Source organism: Lolium rigidum, chromosome 5 (assembly GCF_022539505.1).
Source record: "Lolium rigidum isolate FL_2022 chromosome 5, APGP_CSIRO_Lrig_0.1, whole genome shotgun sequence".
Classification (NCBI taxonomy): Eukaryota; Viridiplantae; Streptophyta; class Magnoliopsida; order Poales; family Poaceae; genus Lolium; species Lolium rigidum.
The window spans coordinates 173,355,939-173,366,815 of record NC_061512.1 but is presented as its reverse complement, the minus strand read 5'-3'; the positions used below and the strand labels follow the sequence as shown (position 1 = coordinate 173,366,815).

Here is a 10,877-nt window from a genome sequence, read left to right as displayed (position 1 = left end):
GTCATCGTGATGAGCCAACCCCTTGAGGAACAACAGCGAATAGCGAATAAGCTTAAGTGTAAAGGTGGAGCTTTTCCTTTCATGTACCTTGGGCTCCCTATCTCGGACAGGAAGCTACGCCTTGAACAATGGTTGTTCTTGGTCCGCAAGCTTGCCAGTAGAATTGAACCGTGGTTGAGTAAACTCCTCACCTCCGGGGGAAGACTGATCCTATCCAATGCTTGCCTGGATAGTATTCCCATCTTTGCCATGGGCCTTTTCCTTCTACATGATGGGATTCATGCTAGATTCGACTCGCATCGCTCCAAATTCTTCTGGGAAGGAACGGGCAATAAGCGTAAATACCATATGGTTAATTGGCCTTCGGTATGTCGGCCGAAATCCTCAGGTGGGTTAGGCCTCGCTTAACTCCAAAAAGATGAACATTGCCCTGCTGTCCAAATGGGTATGGAAGCTCTACCAGGACGATGAATCGATCTGGGCGACGATCATCAGAGCCAACAAGAGTAAAGCGAGGATTTTAGATAGAAATAACGAAAAAGTGACAAATAAAATAGGTCTACATCTTCCAATTCTACCAATTGTGGCCGGCCAGCCGATGGACCTTGTTTCTTTTTCTTCACACAAATGGGGCAGGTGTAAAGTAATATGAAAGTAACAGTGAGAAGACATAATAATGCTATCCAATTGTGCCGCTGCTAGTAATTAAGCATCACACATCAAACGATCCATCGCTTCGTCTACAGCGCTTTTATTTAATTTGGTGAGTCCACATCACCGATCCGTGGCGTGAAGCATCTCAGCCATCCATCCATCTGCTGATCCTAAACAAGTTTCACTGAGGGAATAGCTCATTTAGTTTCCCGCTCTTCCTCTAAAAAATCCAAACCTTTCACTATCTATAAATACGAAGCCATGGCTACCGCCGCGGGCGGCATCGCGTGCGTGACTTGTGACTTTGGACTTTGGCGAGGAGAGGAGAGGAGAGGAGAGGAGAGGAGAGGCTGGCCACCAAGCGCTCTTCATGGTGTTTTTGGCGCCGAGCGACGAGCTCCTTCCCTGGTGTGGCGCCGAGCGAGGAGAGAAGAGGAGAGGACGGCCAGCGAGCGCCCTTGGTGGTGTGGTGACGAGCGGCGAGGAGAGGAGAGGAGAGGAGAGGAGAGGCTGGCCACCAAGCGCTCTTCATGGTGTTTTTTGGCGCCGAGCGACGAGCTCCTTCCCTGGTGTGGCGCCGAGCGAGGAGAGAAGAGGAGAGGACGGCCAGCGAGCGCCCTTGGTGGTGTGGTGACGAGCGGCGAGGAGAGGAGAGGAGAGCTCCTTCCCCGATGCCAGCCAACCAGCGAGCGCTCTTCATGGTGTGCTGTGGCGAGGAGCGGCGAGCTCATTCCCTGATTCCATAGACTCCTCTCGTACCTTGTTCTTCAATCCATGGTGTGGCATGTCTGGCTGTCTTGCTAAATCACTAGTACCCTTAAGTAATTTTTTGGTGGCGAGGAGAGGAGAGGAGAGGCCGGCCGGCGAGCGCTCTTGGTGGCGTGGTGTGGCGACGAGCGGCGAGGAGAGGAGAGGAGAGCTCCTTCCCCGATGCCAACCAGCGATCGAGTGCTCTTGGTGGCGTGGTGTGGCGACGAGCGGCGAGCTTCTTTCCTGATCCCATAGACTCCTCTGGTACCTTGCTCTTCAATCCATGGCGTGATCTCTCTCTAAATCACTAGTACGTTTAAGTAATTTTATTAATGGAGTTCACAGGCCTGCTTGACTTTTCAGTCCCGTTCGCATTTCTTTCGTCTCCCAACACCACCAAACGAACTTGCCAGAACTGGACTGTTCCTCTTCCCACAGCTGGTTGGCCTACACGCACCTGCCAGCTCCTTCCCCGATGCTGGACAGCGAACGCTCTTCGTGGCGTGATATGGTGATGCGCGGCGCTCCTTCCATGATTCCATAGACTGCTCCGGTACGTTGTTCTTCAATCCATGGTGTGGCCTATCTCGCTAAGTAACTAGTACACGTAAGTAAATTTTTTGATGGAGTTTGGAGGCGACTCTTCAGTCCAAATCACATTCCTTCCGTCTCCCAACACCACTACACGAACTTGCCCGAACCGCGGATGGCTACTTGGCCTACACGTGCCTGCCTACTTATTTGAGAGGAGAGGAGAGGAGAGGAGAGGGGAGGCCAGCTAGCCAGCAAGCGCTCTTCGTGGCGTGGTGTGGCGACGAGCGGCGAGCTCCTTCCCTGATCCAGTAGACTCCTCTTGTACCTTGTTCTTCAATCTATGGTGTGACTTGTCTCGCTAAATCACTAGTACGCGTAAGTAGTTTCTTTAATGGAGTTCACATGCTTGCTGGACTTTTCGGTCCCCTTCACATCCCTTCCGTCTCCCAACACCAGCTAGAGCCGCACCGTTCCTCTTGCCGACGGCTGGTCGGCCTACACGCGCATGCGGGCTAATTGGGGCGAGAGTGCTTTACCCAGGCTGCCTTGTGCCAAACCTGGAAACATGGCTCACTAATATACTTTGGTGAGGAGAGGAGAGGCCGGCCAGCGAGCGGGCGCTCTTCATGGCGTGGTGCGGCGATGATCGACGAGCTTCTTCCCTGATCCCATAGACTCCGCTCGTACCTTGTTCTTCAATCCATGGCATGGGTGGCATGACCTGTCTCGCTAAATCACTAGCACGGGTAAGTAATTTCTTTGATGGAGTTCGTAAGCGTGCTAGACTTTCAGTCCCGTTGACATCCCTTTTGTCTTCCAACTCCACCATACGGAGAACGGATTGTTCCTCTTCCCCGACGCGGACAACCGCTCGGCCTACAGGCATCTGTCCGCTTATTGGCCAACTGTGTCGTACCCTAGCTACCTCGTTAAGAACCTGGAAACATGGCTCAGGCGTTGTGAGGATGAACTCAAGACTCCAGCCTCTCTAGTATTATCTTCATCGACTCGGGCTTCCGACATGTAGAACACCGAAAAAAGATCTTCATCTCTCCCACCAGAGGAAGCTGACATCTTTGTCCCGCAAGCCGAAGGAAGGCGACGGTGCTGACGGACACGCTAGTACCGTCTTCCGTCGACTCCAGCCTCCAGCGACATTAGTATTGTCTACATCAACGCCCTATGGTACACACTGGAACTTTTTTTCTTGGGAAAGTACAAAGTGGGACTAGAACTGCGAATAATGCATGCTTTCGCTCTATATGGAAGACTAGGAATAACATTTTCTTTCGCTCTATATTACCTAAAAGTCCAACTGTAACCACTAACATGATTGGAACATTGGGTGTCCACATAGTCTGTTTTACAGGTAAAGGAGACAAACCTCGATGTGATTAGTTGGGGAGCCAAATTGTTCGTGCAATTGTCAAATAAAGTGTTCCGAGCGAATCATGGATGGAGGCCCGTGGTGAGAAGACTGATGAACTGAAGGAAAACAAAGGAAGGATAAAAAAAAAAGTTGGCACATAATCAAGAATTAGAAAAAAAAACTCCTTTTACTTGTTGACTGAATATTTGCTTTTTCTTGAGACTCTTGGCTCTCTCGCTTTTTATTTTTCTTCTTTCTTTCTTTCTGTACTGAACAATTGTATGGTTTCTGATAATAGAAATCGGGAGAAATCCATTACCTTAAAGAAAAACACACACACCCTCCACACTGGAACTAGAACTAACATCATGTGGACACGTACAGCGGGAGGAACCTGATTCTCTAAAACTTCTTTTCTGCTTGTGTGGTTTCCAGAATTTCCAGCAAAAAAATGAAAGTAGCCAGTACATGATTTCCATGCTTTTTCAACCCGTCTGTTGTGCAAAGATAATACACACTTACGTGGTTATCCTCATATATTGTGCAAATGTCATGTTCGCTTGATCTGACCTTGCATGCTGGCCGGCAAACGCATAATCAACAACTGATCGAGAAACTTACATTTCAGAATAAAACCTGCTTGGTCTTGGACCAGGTTAGCATTAGCTATTTTACACGTCGATCAGGACTAACCAAACTACTTCATGTGCAGATCGATACATTCTTTGCCTGGTGTTGTTTACAGGAGCTTCAACAAGAAAAGAAAAGGTATGGCGGTGTGGGCAGTGCAGGGAGAAATGGAGGTGCTGCAGGCGCCACGGAGGAGAACCTTGGCGGAAGTCTGCGACGAGTTTCTCTTGTTGAATGCTGCAGATACGTCTGGACAGTTGGCAAGGAGGAATGCAAGTGAAAGAGGTTGGTCTCAAGGGCACATGTTGTTTTTCACTCTGTCTTCTGGTTATGCCTTCTCGGACCCTATCCCAGGCGGGGCAAGTACCTAGCAGTGTTGCATGACTAGCTAGCAACATCAATCCGGACTTTGAAACTGCTATATTTTACTTTGATACCATGAAATTATGATCAACTAAAGAAAAGATGCAGATTGTGCCGATTTTTTTTGGCATGACCCTGACTGTTTTTAGAACATCCAAACCTGCACACAAAGCAATGACTACAACTAAGACAATAGTCCCAACCAATGTGACATATCAACATACACTCAACCAGAAATTTCTCAACGCCGATAACAAACAACCGGCAACACAAAGTTCATGCACATCATACTTGTTTCTGCAATCCCATCATAGGACGGTTACATACAACACAAGATCGCTGCATTAGGACATACTTCCGGATCCGAAACCTGGGCTGCTCATGGGTTACATGACATCCAAGTGTTTAGCATCAAGGTGCTAGAAAGTTGCTGCTACAAAGAGGTGGTAGCATAAGCATCATGTCTTCCAGCTTCCAAGGTGATGCATCAGGTCTCCAGCAACATATAGTTAACCTCTGCAGTATCCTCCAACAACAAGAACAAACACATGATGGTCAGATCTATGCATGATATTTGAAATTCATAAGCTACAGAATAAGTATGAACCCACTACTAATCAAGAAAAGCATAATATTGAGCTATTATGTCGCAAGATAACACTAACAATCACCAATTAAAAAGAGATCAATGAGAACTAGAACTTCAGGTTACCGGAACCAAACACTCCAACCAGCAAGCTAAATTCGCAACGGTTAGATGCAACAGGCAAGGACAGAGCATACATCCATGGCAGGCAAAGCTTGAACAAAAAAGGACAAGGAAATTGTACATTCAAGCGCACTACAACACATATCCATGGCACAGGGTAAGCAAACAAGTTTCAACAAGTTGCATACATCTAGACTATGGATACAATATATTTTACATTTAAAAGGAAAAGGTGAACAATGATGACAGCAGCCCTATGAATGCAGCAAAAGCCTAAGATCTGAAAGTATGGGCAGCACCAAAAATCACTTGTCAGAAAAAAGCAGCGAGATATACCTTTCTACGAATCGTAGCTGTCCTTGTCCTTAGCAGCGTTGTGAGTGGAGCAAGTCGTCGCCGTGGTCAAGATCTCTAACACAGACAGATGCACAAGTTAGAAATAGCCTTACAACCAGAATTACATAATCAGAAGTGTATGGCTGCTGTTATATGAAGCAATGATAATTAATGAAATGAAGCTACAGTTAGCAAGTTCTTTTAGCATGTCAATACCAGACAAACATTACACTATAATTATTCTTCCTACTTATTTACAATGATCAGCAGAATTTCCTTTGACAAATAAAACCAGTAACTAAGCTAGTTAATTAATCAAAATCAATTAGCAAGGGTGTGCAAAATTTTGGCATGAACTTGACTGTTTTTTGGACATTCAAACCTGCACAGCAAACTATATACTTCAACTAAGGCAATAGTAAAAAACCATGTGACATGCCAGATTCAATGGACGATAATTTCCACAACACCAAAGACAAGGTAAAGCTGTTGCACAACAAAACGAAATTCATACAACACAACATGCATCATACCCAGATGTATGCAGAGCTCAACAAGGCGCTTGAAAGGAAGTTTGTTCGAGCTTGTCCCCGGGGTCTTCCAGCTTCCTTCCAACCGATGCATCAGCCTGTGGGCAACAGCTACAAGTTCCAGCTGCTACCCCGGCCTCTCCTGATCCTACCTAGTCCTCATTTCTATGGAACAAAACAAAAAAAATGATGGTCAGGTCTATAGCAGATTGAGCATTTATGAATACAATTTGAAATTGGCATTAACATATGATCAGAAAGTGTATGGCTGCAAATAGTGAATAATGAAAACAGGAAATATATCGAGAGAAACATTCTTGGCAATGATAACTTGATAAGTAACAGCAGCCCTATGATATGCATGCAGCAAACATCAGAGAGTACAGGTCGCTAAACACTGTCAGTCAGTCGTTGCTTATTTCCGAGACAAAGATTACTTATCTTAACTGTCACTCTTTATTCATTCATTCATAACCCAGCAAGCAAGCAATTCAAACCAAACAAGCATCAATAAGCTCGATAAAGTTTCTAATTCAGACAACAATTCAGAAACATTTTAGTGGCAGAAATCCATCTTTCGAGATAAGCAGCAGGACGGGCATCAATAAGGCAACAAAATGAATTCATCAGGGTAAACATTGTGTCTAGTCACAATAGACCTTAGCCACTTGGATCATTCAAGTCCAGATCAGCGACAACAGGTGCAACAAGCAGCACTACTGACAAATGCTTTTTAAATAACAAGAACTCAAGATCCAGGTCCAAAACACACTAATAAAATATCGGGTTTAAGGTTCCAAGTAAGGCAACAATTAGGCGACAGTTTAGGGTCAGAACTCATATTTTCGAAATAAATAGCAGCACAGGCATCAATATGGCAAAAATCTCAGGACAAATAGTGTCGAATCGCAAAAGACGATAGCCACTTTAATCTTAGTCCAGATCACTTCCAGCAAATGCAACCAGTCACATCATAGACAAAACCCTCTTAAATAATAATGACTCAAGCTACAGGTTTAGCGCACATTAAATAAAAATCTGTACTATGCATAGACATCCCATGCATAGTCAAATAAAACTACTACCCTCTGACATCTGAAAGGTTAAAGAGAACTTACATTATCATGCTTAGAAGTGCCACAGCTCTAAGCCTTGCACTTTTCTGAATAAACAACTGAATTGTCATCCCCCTGCAATTAAGAAGTTGGTCAAACAACACAGTAATTGAACTTACAATCTATAATTTGTAATAAACAACAAAACTGAAGTGACAAGGGAGGTGCTACACTAGACCATCATCGCACTACCATCTAATTCCAATATAATGAACACAAATTCGCCCTAGAAGCACTCAGTAGATAATTGCAAGGCTGAGGCTGCATATACAGAGATGGCATCTCCTTGCTTACCACCCCTCTATTTTACAGCTTCCTTCAAACACATGATGCGGAAGCCTGCGGCAAGAGCTACTACATCCATCTAGTCCATGTAAAAATCATGGAACAAAAAGAATCAAAAAATCATTGATAGCTCTAGAGCATATTTATTTATTGGCTGACTAATGAAATTTGGAAGCCAACATGACACCCATGCAACTTATACAGGCTAGTACACTTGTATTCTTTAGCTAGATCATGTCTATCATATTACCGCCAAATCAGCCCATGAATGCTAACTCAAGGCATTAATTATTAAGTAATTAGAATGAATACACTACCGTGTTACCATTGGATTCTGGGGGAAGCACGGTGACATTGTAACACCCTGTTATATATATTTTTGTTGCATTATGAAATACTTATTTTTGACACCATATAAGGCAATATAACACACAACTCTGAGACTCCACGAGAAACTGCAGTATAGGCCATCTATCAATGAACTTTGAATGTTCCAACTTTCTAAGAAGCATGTAGCAGAATAAGCATGAGCATTAACTAACTGACCAAATAGCAAAATAATGAGACACCAAATAACAGACAACACATGAATGAATGACGGTGTGTCACGAAGAAGTCCTTTCGGGTATCGGCTGGCACAATGAATCTTCGTAACCAGGCAGCTATAGCTTCTACCCTGGTAGCTGCCATCTAGTCTTCCTCCTCCTACTACTCTTAATAATCCTGGGCTAGTACACTTGTTTTCTCTACAAATTATGAGCTAAATAATGCCTACCCTATTAAAGCCAAAATAAGCACCAGCCATGAATGATAATACAAAGAACCATATATAATTTTTATAGACCAATTATGACTTGGAATTTGTTGTATTTTTCTTCGTCATGGGGGAATTAAGCAACTAAAGAAAAAACCAAAAAAACAACTAATGAAATAGCCAAGGACTGCTCAAATTTTTTTTTGCACGACCTTGCCTATCTTTTGGCATCCAAACCTGCACAACTAAATATTCGATTAAGACAGCAGTCACAACACATGTGACATTGTGACATACAATCAACCAGAATTTCCGCAACACCGGACAACAAACAACCATCAAGGCAAAGCTAATGCACATCATCAAAGTTTCCACAATCCCTTCCCAGCCCAGGCTGGGACGGTAAAATACAACACAACATGCAAGCTGCATATCTACACCTCACAATTGGCAAGAGCATACATAAAAGCGCACATCATATCACCATGTGCAGCAACCATACATACTGATCCACCAGGGTTGGGAGAGAGAGATTACCGTTACTTGATGCTGATGCATCCTGGACGCTGAGAGGAGGGGGGCGAAGACTGTGGTGTTCCTCTCCAGCGACATCAACATCACACCATTGCGGACAGCAACAGCGTGTCAGCAGGGAAAGTTCACTCAGCCCGACCTGCCAGCGTTCTTGAACTCGTCCAGGCAGATCCTGCACTCACAGGACCACGAGCCCACCGTCACAGGAGCAGCCCGGGTAGGTGCTCGTTCTCCAGGTGAAATAAAGTATATATACCTGCATATTAGCAACAAAACGAATTCATTACCAAAGTGGCAGCTGAAAACTCATACGGCTTGCAGAAATCAAACCTGACGAAGACCCAAACCATATGAGCTAACAAAATTATACACCATTTCTTGTCATATTAGCTATTAGCCTATTACACTAGAATAAATTACACAAATATATCTCAACACTGAGAGAGGCCGATAAAATGTAGTGATGCACATGATTACACAGGACCATCATGGCAGATTTCTGGACACTATAATCATGGAACAATCATTTTCCTTGACTTACATTAGTAGGTTATTAAGTGTGGAGCAGGTAGATGGCCTGGTTCAACCTCCTCAGGGGGAAGATATACACAGCCTGCGTCCTAAGAACACCAGAAGAATCAATATGGGTGACATCCTCACGAGGTCCGCTGCAAACAGAATAATAAGAACCATGTCATGTAGAGTTCAAACTGAGCCAACATATGCATCAACTTAATATTGCAAAATAAGCACCCCTTAGTAGCAATGCATACATAATCAGCCAGGTGTTCAACAATTAAAACACCGTTTAAAATAGAATTCAAGTGATACAGGTTGGCAATTTCTTTTACTCCCTCCGATCCATAATAAGTGTCGGTGAGTTAGTACAACTTTGTACTGAAGTTATACTGAATCACCGATGCATATTATGGATTGGAGGGAGTAGCATGTTAAAATCGGACAAGCACTTCACTTGGGCAGGGGGTAATCACAGAAGGTTGTAATCAACACAACACTTGACCTAGGATGGATTGAAAGAAAGAAAGTAATCTGTACTTTGTTTTCATTTTCACAAAGTATCAGCAATACTTGAGCTAGGCTTTTACTATGCAAAGCAACACAGGAAAAAAATCAATTCAAGGGCAGAGAAGATAGGCTGCTGAATTGATGTGATCCTGAACTACCACAGATGAATAACATACATCACGCAATGCAAGTACAGACTAGCTGAAGCATTCATTCAGCCTTAGTTAGTGTTCTTCAACAAAAAGATGAACAGGGTATTGGAACCATTCCAACAAAACCCACTACCATCAAACCATCATATTCTTCCCAAATTGTCATATCAAATCCACATGGCCGTGCTATCACGGACAAACCTAGAGGACAAAGAAGAGGAACCAGAAATTTACCAAAGGCCACGGAGTCAAAGAAGTAGGCCACCCGCTGCCATCGCACGCTGCCGCGGTAAACGCACAGGCTGGTTTGCATTCTTGCCAGCCACACCTACAACGAAGATACATGCAAAACAAGTTCAATTTCCTGTAGGTGCGAAAATTTCTATGGATGCATAAAATTAAATTTTGAACCAGGCAGTACTAGTACGAAAACCTAGAGTGATCTAGTGCAATGTAGCCTGAAGTAGGAGTTGAGCAAATACGCAGTCATACAAAATTGTTGTGTCGACTCTAGCACGAGAGGCGAAGATTTCGACCTTTGGGTGGCTCCTGGACGGCGGCGTGGAAGTGGGGCTTGGGTCTTGCAGGTCGCGGAAGGGCTCCATCCGGAGCACACGGCCGCGTCCATGGCCCCAGGTGACCCCTCCAATACGCCGGCGCGACAGGGGTACCGGAGCTCGCGCGGCGGCGGCGACCTTGGTGGTTCCCGTGGGCGAGCAGCGGCTCCGACGGATGGCGAATCGACGGCTCGGGATGCGACCAGAAGTCCATACTGCGGTCAGCCCCGTCCTCCTGCGCCGGTCGCCGTCTTGAACAGCCGCGGTCGCGCTGGCGCCGGCGCCTGCAGGGGAGCGGCTAGTGTTTGCGGGGCGGCGCGATTGAGGGCACGGGAGGGCTCCGTCGGCGGGGGAAGTGAGCGGGGATAGGGCGAGCATGGTGGCCGGAGTAGACGGCGGGGGATTGGGTACAGTTCCCGGCGGGGGATTTGTATTGTGAGAGAAAGAGAAAGAGGGATATGGGGAATCGAGAGGGACATGAGTAATGCGTGTGTTTTCTTTTTCTTTTTTTCCTTTTTTTCAGATGTTGGATAGTCATTCGACTGCGGCGCAAATTACTTTTCCCGCTCGGCTCCCTTC

At 45.2% G+C, this 10,877-nt stretch overlaps 1 long non-coding RNA gene across 1 annotated transcript; it reads right to left on the bottom strand.

Moving 5' to 3' along the window:
• Nucleotides 1-4,508: 4,508 nt before the first annotated feature.
• Nucleotides 4,509-10,434, bottom strand: LOC124653386. The gene is made up of 8 exons (XR_006987886.1): nt 10,278-10,434; nt 9,976-10,069; nt 9,105-9,231; nt 8,567-8,819; nt 6,994-7,065; nt 5,879-6,040; nt 5,346-5,420; nt 4,509-4,816 (listed from the first exon to the last, which is right to left on the bottom strand). It is a non-coding gene; the product is annotated as an uncharacterized LOC124653386 (long non-coding RNA).
• Between the last annotated feature and the right edge of the window lie 443 nt (nt 10,435-10,877).